The sequence below is a fragment of the Bombyx mandarina genome, chromosome 09 (assembly GCF_030267445.1).
Source record: "Bombyx mandarina strain Sakado chromosome 09, ASM3026744v2".
Taxonomy (NCBI): Eukaryota; Metazoa; Arthropoda; class Insecta; order Lepidoptera; family Bombycidae; genus Bombyx; species Bombyx mandarina.
Genome location: NC_143216.1, coordinates 2,936,781 through 2,951,667, shown reverse-complemented (window position 1 = coordinate 2,951,667; position 14,887 = coordinate 2,936,781). Strand labels below are relative to the sequence as shown.

Genomic DNA, 14,887 nt, shown 5'->3' with positions numbered 1-14,887 from the left:
AAAAAATAATAATTAATATAACTGGTTATAATCTGAATTAAATAATAGCTACTGAATTTACGAAAATGATAATAATAGGGAACCTAATTTAAAATTTAAACAAAATATGGTCGTACACCGTCACCACTTAACGTCAGGTGGGCCGTGAGCTCGTCTACCCATCTAAGCATCTTTAGTCATCTAAATTGTCTCATGAGAGCTACTAGAAATAAATGAAACCATTATTAATGTGTTTACTTAATTTAATCTTATTCAATGAGCACAATCTTGGTAGAGAAAGTTATAGCCTAAAATTTCCATTCTCGCCATTGTTAGGCTGAATCATGCGATGCCTAGTTTCCAGTTGACTCTAACAGTCTTCAACACGGGTCATCAGACGGATTCATTTTGCAAAGGTGTCCTTGCTATTAAAGTGCTCTGCGGGAGCCTAAAGCAAATGTTTGACTTGAAAAGCCTATTAGGTTTTATTTGCTTCACATGAAAGCACTATTGTCGAAGTTCTAAGATTTATATTTTAAGGCTGACATCAGATGGGCTGTGAACTCTGTTACTTGTCTTAATGATATTGAATGCTAAATAAAACACGAAAATGTTGTCAGTTACGAACCTTTTAGGTTTCTTTATCGTTTTATTTTAAACTAGCGACCCGCCCTCGCTTCGCTTCGGAAACATTAAATTTTATTATTGATAGTTGAGTCCCGCGATGCTACCCGCGGTTATTGTCGTACCGCGGGTGACGCCGCGGGGCGAAGTTAGTCTAAAAAAAACTAGCCTAAGTTACTCCTTATATCATCAGCTACCTGTCAGTGAAAGTCCCGTCAAATTCGGTCCAGCCGTTCCAGCGATTAGCCGGAACAAACAGACAGACAGGCAGACAGAAATAGTAAAAAGTGCTATTTTGGTCTATGTACCGTATATATATTCATATGCATGTAGTAAAAAGCGGTTATTTCAATATTACAAACAGACACTCCAATTTTATTTATATGTATAGATCAACAACCAATTCAAGGCTCTTTTTAATTTCCATTAGGCGGAATGTTTTATAGGACCTAATAAAATTGTATCAGCCTTCACATTTTGCGGAGTTGGATTAATTGTCGTAATGGAAAGGCCTCGGGCATCGGTTAGTGTTTAATTGGAATGCTTAAAAAAAGAAAGAAGCCTGTACGGCAAATCGAATGGTAACTTCATTTTAAACTTGTATTATTTGAGCAAAAACGAATTTGTATAGGTAATGTCTTTAGTTGTTATAAATTGAACTTGTTATCTGACATCAGGAGTTCAGAAATATACATGTGTAATAATACTGTTTATATATACACTGTTTTTGTAATATCTACAAATATATACTTAATATGTATATAAGTATATCAGTTTCTTGTTCCCACAGAAAGTACAGGCATTATTAGTTCTATGACCATGTGTGACTGTTGGAGATTACAAAACAGTGCAGCGATTCTATACTTTTTATCTACCTAATCTGATAGCCTTGAGAGCCTATGTCAGCGTAACCCTTATAAGTAGGTGAGCTCACGGGACTCAAACCTGACGATGTTGCTTATACTAACCCCAGCAAGAGCAGTGCTTCATCGAATCTACCACCGGATCGAAAACGCGATCCACTGAGAAGATCCGGCGAGAAACTCAGTGGGCTGTGTCTATGGGCTAAAACTGTGTACCATTTTTTTTTCTAATGTCTCAGTATTGTTACAACGGCTACACCACCCTTCGAACCGAAACGCATTACTGCTTCACGGCGGAAACAGGCGGGGTGGTGGTAACTACCCGTGCGGACTCCCAAGAGGTCCTACCACCAGTGATTACGCAATTTAAAATTTTGCGGGTTTGATTTTTATTACACGATGTTATTCCTTCACCGTGGAAGTCAATCGTGGACATATTTGTTGAGTACGTATTTCATTAGAAAAATTGGTACCCGCCTGCGGGATTCGAACACCGGTGCATCGCTTCATACGAATGCACCGAGCGTCTTATCTTTTAGGCCACGACGAATTCAAAACACTCAAATCAAATTCTCACTCAAACGACCTCGTAAAGCACTCAAAATTAGGTTAGCTCGTGTGTACTTCTGTCTACAAAGAGAATGAAATCGAAACATTGTGGATAATAAAGAATTTATCAAAGCGCTATTAAATAGAGAAACGGAAACGATTGTCGATCTCTGTATTTCCTTCCTCATGTCATGACGATTCCAGCTAATTGGCCTTTTCATTGATCGCTTTCTTCGAAAATAAACATATTTTTCTTAGGAATATAATGTATATATGTACCATAAACGATGGGGATATAAATAAGATACCATTTAAAAGTAGATAGATACCACCATCCATGAATTTCGAGTGGTGAACAAAAGAGAGATATACTATTATATTATTGATAAGGCACATTAGGAATGTTTCGAGAAGATGCCAGCATCGTAACAAATTCTACGACCAAACAGTATTTTAAACCGTAATCTAAACCAAAGCTTTGTGGCAGAAATGGGTAGCACACACCCGTCGTGAAAATTCCTAACGCACACATCATCATGTTTTACTAATTAAGTACATATCTGCGATAAAATATGATTGACGCAACACACTTGAATATAACTTGACCATCTAACAATTCTAACACCAACCAACTCAATTTACCGAGAAATTTTAACGCCAACTTATCTTTCACTCTTTAACCAGAACAGGCCTCATTTGAATAGCCAAAAACTAAATGTTAACATCATTTTTTTTTTTTACATTCCGTTGCTTTTGTGTAATAGACTAAAATTTTGTTGGTCCGTGAATCTGTTTTTTTTTTTTGCTTAGATTAGTGGACGAGCAGCCCACCTGGTGTTAAGTGGTTACTGGAGCCCATGGACATTTACTACGTAAATGCGCCACCCACCTTGCGATATAAGTTCTAAGATCTCAGTATAGTTACAACGGCTGCCCCACCCTTCAAACCGAAACGCAATACTGCTTCACGGCAGAAATATGCAGGGCGGTGGTACCTAGCCGTGCGAACTCACAAGAGGTCCTACCACCAGTAATGTTGTTTTCGATTGTGATATGAAACTAGTGAGCATGGAGTTGCCAAGTAATTACCAAGGCTTGTAGAAATCAACAACGTAAAAGCCACCACCCATGACATAATAATATCTAATGTTAGTGTCAATAGTATAGAATAGTGGCTGCCCTTCGATCGGAATGATCTTTTAGCATTTCCCATTCCTTTGTTTTATTTTATGGTTGTTTGTCACTCCTCAGTAGATAAGTGGAAAATAAAATCACACTCAGCGAACAATGAGTCGTAAAGCCAATTAGATCGACCGATAAACTCCAAAGGTAATTATTGTGCCCAATGACGTTAGCATACCACATGTATAGTACGCTTGTATACCTTCATCAAATTCGGTACCGAAGGTGTTCATATCTGATCTTTTAGCTTATTAAGCCTTTGGCTTTACACTCGAAATCTGATTTAGCTTCTGACGGTAATTAACGGTAATTACTTGGGTACGCTCTGTCTTTAAGATGTTAGGATGTGTGAAGTTGTTTTGAAATGTATCTGTTTGAGGGTTTTAATCTATACACACTTTGCTTTGCTCGATGATGAGAACTATTTCTATTATAATAGATCGGGATGGGGCTTAAGGACATTGGAAATTTAAATCACATAATATCTTCAAGATTTTAAATAAGACCAAATGTGACAATCAAATTGTTATTAATTAAGTTCACGGCCTTAGTGACATAATTATCATATTATTATGTTTTCAGTCAAGCTTATTTTTAGAAGTAACAGAATACGTAAAAATAAAATTTGAGGTATAATGAAAACAACTTTTGTGGTTTGAATTCGCGTTATTTAATATCATATTATTGTTTCTGACGCTTCTAATACTTTTCATAGTCATGGTCGACTGTTATCTATTTTCGATTATTATAAATTACATACAGAATTCGAACGTTCGTAATATGGATTTTAAATCTTTTGTTCGTCAATTCCATTGTTTGTTTTTACCTGTGTAGCGTGAAATTTCGTTGGAAAAATGTTACAAATTCAGCTCGGAAACAATGGATTGGAACAAAAGACGCTGTGATTCATAATAAAGCTGCAAAAGCAACGTTGCTTAGTTTCGTTGAGATGGTTAGATTTTTGTTTGGAAAAAACGTGTTTTTTTTTAAATTGTTTTTGTAGATAGACTGACAAGCTACTCAATATTTTTATATACAGTTAAAGCTCATTTACACTTCTTTCAGTAGGGTTTTCACTATTCGCAGATTGAAAAAATGCGACCCCATTCGTGTATTCGCGGCTAAAAATTTCTTTATTCGTGGATCTAATTGGTAAATTGGTACATACACATTGATAAAAAGGATTCCAATGTATATCCTTTGTAATGAATATCCTTTGTAAGCGCGTCATCAAATGAACTAATAAAAAATTCACTACTATTTCACAATACTATTTCATTCTGAAGTTTCATCAAAATCCCTCTAGTGGCTTTTGCGTGAAAGGGCAAAATTCGCATATAGTAAAATATATTTATTCGCGGGTATGTGTTCCATGAATATGACGCGAATACAGAAACCTTGAACATGGAATGGTCATTTTAATAAAGATATTTTTTTTAAATTATTACCTGTTTCAAAATATACTGTATGTAATCATAGTCAACACATGGAGGGTCTCCTAGAGACGCTGGATGAGGATCCGGGGGTTCGACCCTGTCATATGGTGCGCAATAAAATGCGCCCATGGGCCCCCCCGATCACGGAGTGTCTCCAGCCTCGGCAGCTGCGGGACATCGTCTCGGTGCTGTTCCCGCAGAAGCGGAAGGGATTTGTCGCTCCCGCTGTGGACGCGCTGCTGGAATACGACGGCGAAGTCCCTGCCGAGGTGCCCCATATAACGGGGGCGGAGCTCCATGTGGCCGTGCGCAAAATGTGCGCGAAGGACATTGCACCCGGGCCGGACGGCGTCCATGGCCGGGTTTGGGCTTTTGGTGCCCTAGGGGACCGACTCTTGAGGCTTTAAAACACCTGCCTCGAGTCAGGACGGTTTCCTTCATCGTGGAGGACGGGCAGACTCGTGCTGTTGAGAAAGGAGGGGCGCCTGGCAGATACTGCCGCTGGGTACCGTCCGATCGTGTTGCTAGATTTTTATTGCCCTTGTAGGTATACGAGCATACAGCCCACCTGATAGTTGGTTACCGTCGCCCCGTTAGCTCCCGGCCTTTTTACAGTTTTCTTTTCAATCAGCATACGATCATCCCAAAAGTGACAGGCAGCCCATTCCCGGGCAGGGGGGCTTACCCCGAGGTGCGATCCTTGCCCCCGTAAAGTTTCAGACGTATTACATAATTTATTTATTACTGGTGGTAGGACCTCTTGTGAGTCCGCACGGGTAGGTACCACCGCCCCGCCTATTTCTGCCGTGAAGCAGTAATGCGTTTCGGTTTGAAGGGTGTGGCAGCCGTTGTGACTACTGAGACCTTAGAACTATATCTCAAGGTGTGTGGCGCATTTACGTTGTAGATGTCTATGGGCTCCAGTAACCACTTAACACCAGGTGGGCTGTGAGCTCGTCCACACATCTAAGCAATAAAAAAAAAATAAAAAAAAATGCAGATAGTCCGACAAGAGTCTACAAATGATCTATCGTCATCTTGTCTATGCGGTTATTCGGATTAAATAGTAAAATCGATTGCTAATCTATTGTTATATTATATTCTATTGTTGAAGATTAAAATAATTTTGACTCGTCTTGCTAATTCGATTCAGTGAGACAAATAGAATTTTTTTGGAAAAAATTAGCTTTATAGGTATTGAAAAAAAATTTTTTTTCGCGGATATTTTGGGGAGAACAATCTTAAAGTATATCTGGCGGTTACCAGCTTATATTCATCTTGAAACATGAAGTAACTTATAGTATAAAATTACATAGCGGCAGACAAAAAAAGTTTATTCTGGATTCTTATGGATTATTCTTATGGATGCAAAATTAGATAAGAAGTCGATACGTGTTTCGCTTAAGGCATATTATATGAAGAAACCAGGCATTTCCAGAAAAAAGTAATCTAAAATGAATACAAATTATCGTAATATACCTAGCATTGAATAAAATTATCGGTTGAAGGTATAATTTGCTTGAAATATCGCCCTTTTCCCTTAGCAAGGTGCGATATCGTATTATCAAAACGTTTTATCTAACAGACGGTTAGCGCCGACCTGACCTGCCCTTTACAATTTTCATTATTTTTCTATTCTTTAACCTATTAACACGTTCATTTTGTGTACAAAGTAAAAAAACTTCTCAAAAAAAATTAAATCCGTATCTTGCTATATAAGGTGATAAGCTAACCTCATTTTTAAGCGCTTTGTTTGTCCAATGGTCAATGAATCTGACTTCTGTCGCACGGCTCTGAGATTCGATTCGTGTTACGAATCGATATTAAAGTTCGCTTTCAGCTATAGTTAATTCGGCCCAATAGCTATTGTTCTATTTACGCCCGTAAGAGTAACGCCATCTATCGCCGAATAGTCGAACGAACATCGAAGAATCTAGTAACATCTAGAACGCTTGAGAAGTACAACGCCATCTATTATCAGATAGCAGAAACACAATACTCGAAATGTGTGGAATATTCTCGATAATTCTAGGGATGTGGTATCGGCTATAAAAGCGTTGAAAGATGGTACGCAGTCTCATTCCCGATCCTGCGGACAGAATGGAAAGCAGTCGACGTCACCCAAAATACGTCGTTTCGGATCTTCCCGATCCACTAACGGTTCAAGACCGTTCATCGTTGCCGTCGAACCTGTCGCTTGCGACGAAGGGCTCGACGAGTAAATTACCCCACAGACACAGCCCACTGTGTTTCTCGCCGGATCTTCTCAGTGCGTCGCGTTTTTTTTTTTATTACTTAGTTGGGTGGACGAGCTCACAGCCCATCTGGTGTTAAGTGGTTACTGGAGCCCATAGACATCTACAATGTAAATGCGCCACCCACCATGAGATATAAGTTCTAAGGTCTCAGTATAGTTACAACGGCTACCCCACCCTTCAAACCGAAATTCCGGTGGTAGGTTTCCGATCCGGTGGTAGATTCTGCGAAGCATGGCTCTTGCTAGGGTTCGTGTTAGCAACGACGTCAGGTTTGAGCCCCGCGAGCTCACCTACTAGTTAAGGTTACGCTGAAATAGTCTCTCAAGGCTATCAGCTTAGGTAGGGAAAAAAAACACGCAGTTAGTAATCGGAACTACTCGAAGCGAAACAGCGAACGGATCACCTGAAGCGAATTGAGAGTTTTAAAGTGTTTGTGAAGTGTTTTATGTGTTCTAAGTGCTAATACAGTGTTAACTTGTAATTCGGTGGAATTTTTCTTTATCCCGTACCCCAGCGCATAACAGTATTTAACAGGGAATGGTCTCTTACGCCAGTCCCATATTCCAAAGTATGAGACGAGGTCGTTTTGAAAAGCTGTAGGTACAACATAGTTTAGCAAAAATACAAACACCTAATATAAAATAATGAGTATAAAATATTTCCGAACAAGCCCAAAATCCAAACTAATGTGAAACAACGGGTAATAATTAAACATCATAACATTTTCAAAACCATTATCTTTTTTTTTTTTGTTTTTCATTTGAAATTATTATTCAAAACATGACCCGTTCAATTTCAAGCATCACACAAATATTGTTTTAGGACGGATTTCAATAGATATTTAATTAAAAATCCTAAATTCGTGTTCGTAACAGAAACTAAACAAAATTCAAATTTATACTAAAACGAAGCTCTGAATAACTTACAGTGTTAACCAGCAGCCGGGAATCTGCTACGCTTTGTCGAAATTCCATTATTTATTCCGTTTTAGAAAACCGTAACTGAAAACTAACAAATTGTTTATTTGTGTCTTACTTAATGCAGGGCGCAGTTTTGTGGATGCTCAGCAAAAGTTGGATTTGGTGATGATCAAACGAAGCTGATCATATGAGGCAAATAAAATACAAACGATAGGAACGTGACAGCTTACTGATTGATGCCTTATTTAAAACCTATATACTTACCTAAACGGTTTGTTATTTTTACAAATCACATTTTGACGTGACAACGTCTTATAATTCGATGGAGCCGGCTGCACGCACGAAAAAACACGACTCATGCGGCGTTACCTCGCTCTGAGGCGTTTCATTTAAGACTTGAAGTGCAAACGAGAGCGCGCAATGAGCGACAAAGAGGCACAATCGGCCTCCGCGTTCGGCAGCGTTCGACATCTGTCTCTCTCCTACTTGAGTGAGCAATGCATCCGCGTGGACAGATGCTATACAATAATACATTTACATGTTTTCGTCAAGTATGAAGTTCAGTGAAAAGTGAATGTGGTGTCAATTGTCCATACAAAATATCTATCAGATCGCCATCCACCTTGAGATATAAGTTCTAAGGTTGCAGTATAGTTATAACGGCTGCCCCACTCTTCAAACCGAAACGCATAGCTGCTTCACGGCAGAAACAGGTAGGGTGGTGGTACCTACCCGTGTGGACTCACAAGAGATCCTACCACTAGTGATTACGCAAACTATAATTTTGTGGGTTTCATTTTTATTACACGATGTTATTCCTTCACCGTGGAAGTCAATCATGAACATTTATTAAGTACGTATAATATTTCATTGGAAAAATTGGTACCAGTCTACGCGCCTGCGGGATTCGAACACCCGTGCATCGCTACATACGAATGCACCGGACGTCTTATCCTTTGGGCCACGACGACTTTAAATTCACTATAAAAGTAAATTTAATTCGATTAACATAGATCAACATGGGACTGTGAAGATTATTTAATTCCCGTTCGCGTTGATTCTAAATTCAACTTGTAAAATTACGCTAAACTATATAATATTGTAATTTCTTGTTATTTCAACGCTTCACTGCATTCGTCTCCGAGGGAATTTACCCTTAATTGTATGTAAAATATATGTAGATCTTGAAACCCTCTCGTTTTGAAGCCACCGAGGTATAGGCAGCCGTCGAATTGAATATGAAAATCGGTTTAAGGAAATTTCTGAAGTATTAATTTGAATTTTAATTCTTGATTCGCTGTTTAAATAAAATAAAAGAACGTTTCGCTATCAGTAAAGCTGAATTCAAATCAAATAAAATCAAAAAAAAATATTCAACATAAATGAAAGTACATACTTGTTGAACGTCAAAAAGAACTACCTACCGCCAATTCACAAAAACTAGCCTCCGTCCTGAGAAGAACTGGCAAGAAACTCAGCGGGCATGTATTTTTATTAAATATTAGATTTGTTTTAAATATTATATTATTTATACTTTATGCACAAAACAAAACTTGTACACAGGCGGACTTAATGCCATGGGCATTCTCTTCCAGTCGACCATAGGGTGGTGCAGAGATAATGCATGGTAGGTGCATTGACAAAAAAAATAACAAACAACAACAACAAAACAAAAAAAAAGAACAAACTCAAAACAAAAATCTTCCTTAAAATAATATCTCAGTATTATAGAATACATATACTACAATTCAATATACCTATGTACAAAATAGTAAAATAAATACATACACATAATTACACACAATAACACATGAAAATACACAATTTAGTATTATAGTTAAGAATGGCTAAAAGTAAATATATATATATATATAATATAATAATAATAATTGAAAAATGAAATAAACTAGTTTGGAGATGATTCTTCCAGTTTTTTGTGGATGTGTTCGCGAACTTTGAGTTTAAAAGTAAAGCGATTGCTGATCATCCTGATTTCTTTGGGAAGCGAATTCCATAATATTATCGACTGTACAAAGAAAGAAGAATGTAAAAAATCTGAGCGATGGATAGGACATTGTAAGAGACGATTATGTGAAGAACGTAGAATTTTGTCATGGCTTGCGTTCAAGTATTTAAAATGCGATTTTAAGTAAGAGGGTGAAGAGGCAGAGTCCAAAAGAGAAAACAAGGTAGTAAGCGCTCTCTCCTCTCTACGCTGACGGATCGGTAACCATTTCAGACGAGTTCGATGCGCGGACACATGGTCATATTTTCTAAGATTGAAAACGAATCGAATGCAATTATTGAGAAGGCGGTCTAGTTTGTTGAGGAGATCTGCATTCAGGTCATAGTAACACACATCACCGTAGTCTACCATAGGGAAAATTAAAGTCTGCACAAGCATGGCCTTTACATTTGATGGTAGCATATTTTTTAGCCGATAGAGAGATCGCAAGGTCCTGATGACTTTTTGACTAATGGATGTTACTTGCGCTCTCCAACCAAGTGTAGTGTCAATGTGTAATCCAAGATTTTTCACGTTTCGGCTAAAGGGGATGATTATGTCATTGAAAACAACAGGCGGCAGCTTAAAATTACTGATCTTACTCATATTTCGATGGCTACCAACAATTAACGCCTGGCATTTGGTAGGATTCACCGCCAGACCAAACCTATCGGACCAATTTTTGATTGATTTTAAATCATTGTTTAGTTTGGTAATAGCATCCGATATGTGATCAACATCGGTTTGTGCGTACAGTTGTAGATCATCGGCGTAAAGATGAAATGCACACCGTAGCTCAGGGGTGAGAAAATTTATAAAAATTGAAAACAAGAGAGGAGAGAGGACACCGCCTTGTGGGACGCCAGATTCAAGATTACACCAGTTTGATGAGAGTTCGTCATTACGAACAGATTGCTGACGTTCCTGAAGATAGGAAGAGAACCAATCCAACGCCCCTTTTGAGACGTTGAGATGAGAGAGGATGGAAAGAAGGATATCGTGACAAACGGTGTTAAACGCGTTTGAGAAATCAACCAAAACTAGTATAGTGATTTTGGATTCTTCCAAGCCCACCCTGATATCACCTGTCACTTTCAGAAGCGCGGAAATGGTGCTGTGGCCTGGTCTAAACCCAGATTGAAAAGGGCTAATTAGGGAATTATTAAATATAAATCGAGAAAGCTGCTTATGGACACAGATCTCGAGCACTTTGGATAGGAAGGGTAAGATTGAAATTGGGCGAAAGTGATTAGGAACAGAAGGGTCAGGAATTTTAGGTAGGGCACGAACATAAGCTCTGCGCCATAGGAAAGGAAACTCTCCAGAGTCAAGAGAGAAGTTAATAATATGATAAATTGCAGGTAGGAGACAGTCTAGGATAGTTATAATCATGCGGCGACATATGTTGTCATATCCCACCGCATTAGATTTAATGGAAAGTATCACTTTTCTTATCTCAGAGGGGGCAACTGGAAAGAGCTGAAAGGGGACAACATCTGGACGCCTTAGGCCAGACAAATAAGCTAACGTTTGATTTTTAGTTAAGGGATCTATCACGGAGGATGTGGAGAAGTGTCGGTTGAGATCATCTAATTGAATAATATTTGGAATGTCCAAACGTCGCGATCTGCCGATACCCAAAGTTCCGAGAAATTTCCAAACATCGGCAGGAGAAGAAGAAGCGATATTATCCAGAATGTGGCGGCGCTTGGCATTGCGTATCATTTGATTACACCTATTCCTAGCAGACTTAAAAAGGACCCAATTATCTTCGATGCGATTCTTTTTGTATTTTCGAAAAGCGCGATCTCTGCGACGCATGGCCATCTTAACTCCTTCAGTCATCCACGGTGCAGGCGTTCGTTTCAGTTTTACTTTTCTAATTGGGGCATGGATATCGTATAATTTGATTACGATATTATTGAAAATTTCGACTTTGTGATCAACTGATGCAGCATCTACTAGGGGATCCCAGTTTATCTCGGCTGCATCATTTCTGAGTTTTTCAAGATCCATGCGAGCAAAGCAGCGCCTGTGCAGGGTCTTGGGAATAGGTTTTGGGGATTTAAGGATATAGGTAAGAAAAATTAGGTCATGATGAGAGAACCCTGGAGCAGAATGTTGACCATGAGAGGAAACTAAGGAAGGATTCGAGGTAAGGATTAAATCGAGCCAGGTGTCTTCACCGACGGTATTTAGGTGCGTAGCTTGTAGTTGCATTAGATGAAGAGTAGCTGATTCAATGATTTGAAGAAGCTTCTGGGATCTAGGGGAATTACCAGAAAGGATATTTGTGTTGAAGTCACCCATGATGATAAGATGTGCGTACTCAGAGCCCAAAGATTCTAATACTGTTTCGAACTCAGTAAAGTAATCAATATTAGGGGGACAATAGGTGACACCAATTACAGTTTTTACTCTCTTAACACAAACCTCAAGAAAAAGAAACTCCGCACTAGAGTTGGTAGAAGAAGAAGACAATATTTTATATGGAAACGTGCTGCGGAGATAAATGGCCACACCACCTCCTCTACCGACCGTTCTATCATTACGGATAAGAATAAAACCTGGGAGAGAGAAAGAGGTCGACAGGAGAGTAGGCTTGAGCCACGTTTCGGATATCAGGATGACGTCGACGTTGGTATTGTAAAATGTATGATACAGTTCGCTATAATGACTGGCTACACTCTGTGCATTGATGTGGCATACGTTGAACTGGCAGCCAGATTTGTGGTCAAAAGTATGTCGTAAGAAGTCACCCAGGGTGTCGGTGGCTGAACCAAAACTTTCCTCTCCAGAAGACGTATTGGATTCGTTTGCAGAAAAAAAAGAATCATCATCAGTATCTGATACACCTGATACAAAAGACATAAATAATAAAATTAGAAGAAAAACAAAAAAAAAAAAAAAAAATGTGTCTATGTGTAAAACAAACTAATCTATATAAATAAACTAATCTATACAAATATATACTAATCTATATTAATATATACTAATCTATATTAATATATACTAATCTATATAAAACTAATCTATAAAAAAAAAAAAAAAAAACTATCTAAAAATATTATAAATAACAATTTGGTAAGATACAATCTATATGCATTAAAAACCAAAGAGAGAAAAAAAAAAATTATTAATAACAAACAAAAATGAATAAAGCGTATATCTCAACACCACCTGCCAGCTAACACCAATATAAAATATAGAAGATGTAAATTAAATTCAGTGAACATCAAGAAACATTTAGAAAGCATTACAAAATATAAACAAAATCCAAAACACAAAACAATAGAACAACTACACTACGTCTGGTAACTGTACTGTAACTGATTTTATAACAAAATACGAATGTTTTAAACTATGTCATTAACCACCAACTTCATTGGACTGAATGAAAACAGAACAAATAACAATAAAATTATTGGAATAGAACTTAATTTATACAAACTTAAAACTACTTACCTAAAAGTAATATACAGATACTACAGAAAAAAAAGAAAAACAAAAAAAAAAGATGAAATAAATGACATAATAAAAATACACACACACTTTTACTACATCGGTATGGTAGTTTTCGAGTTGCCTATCAAAAGAACATTAAAGCACCATTACTTCCGAATTTTATGTTTTAGATTTCCTGCCTCATCACTCTTTCCACTCACATGAGATGCCACTGAAGCTTTTGGAAACTTCAACAGCAAAGGGCTCAGCTCTTCCATAGCTGTTACCTTATGACGTGTTCCATTAGTTGTCTTGATAACTATGATTCCATCCTGGGTCCAGCAGGATCGCATTCCGAAGTGAGCTCTTGCCTTGATAAATATGGACTGCCTGGGCTTTGTCAAAAACTCCTTCAATGAAATCGAACAACCCTTTAGGTTAGACTTTGCTCTCCAAACATTGGATTTAATGTTTTCATTAGTGAACCTCACAAGAATGGGCCTGTTATGCTCCTGACTTCGCGCACCAAGTCTGTGGCATTCTTTTATGGAAGAAGAAGACACATTTTTCAAGGCCAACTTATTATTTAGCACATTTAAGATGACTGAAGTGCAATCCTCTCCGTCAACCTCGGTACATCCCTGGAAAAGCAAAGTCCTGCGTCGCTGCCGAGTCTCCAGACTATCAATCTGCTTCATGCACTCTCCGATTTGTGTCCGGAGCAGCCCAAGTATGCTAAAGACCAACTCTCTGAACGTACGGAACTCTTCAGCAACTTTATTTACAGTTTCCTTTGCAGGTCCCGCAGACTGAATCTGTGTTTCAAGTTCACCCATCTTCCGTGTGAAGTTTTCTTCTAAGTTCTTTTGAATAGTTAATATTTCAGCAAGTTGAGACATGATGGGCTTGAGTGTGAGGAACAAGATGTCACTTAAATGGTTGAAGGTGTACTGGCTGGCGCTTTGCAGCTTTATTTATGACACATGAGCTGCTGCAAACGTTAGTACCAAATCACAAATACTTGTGTACAAACTGGATGTTAAAAAATATTGATAAAAGATTATGTTTCTAATTTTCAATAAAATTTTATGTTTAAAACACGTCTACACTTTTTCACACCTACCCACAATTTTCGTTTATTAAATTCAAATAAATATTCGTTTTTACAATGAGTATTATAACGTAACAATTATTGCAATATTGAAATGCCCGGAGCGAGCAATTCATTCCCACTTTGTGCAATCTTCTAGATAATCATTGACTTTATAGTAAGCTTTACTGCACAGATGTTCTTTAATAGTTTTCTTAAACCTATGTATATGTAGGTTCTGAACATCTTGTGCGATTTTGTTGTACAGGCGCACAGACAAACACGCGAATGAATTTCGCATCTTATGTAACCTACTCATCGGCACAACAAGCTTGTGTTTGTTCCTAGTATTTCTATTATGTATGTCAAACTTTTTAGGAAACTCCTCAATATGTTTACGAACATACATAAATCATAATCATAACATAAATCAAATTAGGTACATTGGTTTGTTGAGCGAGCATGGGCTTAGCTAGTGGCGGGTTTTGCTAACAACACATCCGAAGGATAATTAAAAACTTAACTGGTTCTTTGGAA

At 38.0% G+C, this 14,887-nt stretch overlaps 1 long non-coding RNA gene across 2 annotated transcripts; it reads left to right on the top strand.

Annotated features, from left to right (window-relative positions):
• Nucleotides 1-12,906: 12,906 nt before the first annotated feature.
• Nucleotides 12,907-14,358, top strand: LOC149502297 (uncharacterized). Of its 2 annotated transcripts, XR_016323521.1 has the most exons (4): nucleotides 12,907-13,130; nucleotides 13,452-13,619; nucleotides 13,742-13,990; nucleotides 14,060-14,358. It is a non-coding gene; the product is annotated as an uncharacterized LOC149502297 (long non-coding RNA). The 2 variants fall into 2 exon arrangements; XR_016323520.1 differs by lacking the exon at nucleotides 13,742-13,990.
• Nucleotides 14,359-14,887: the final 529 nt, after the last annotated feature.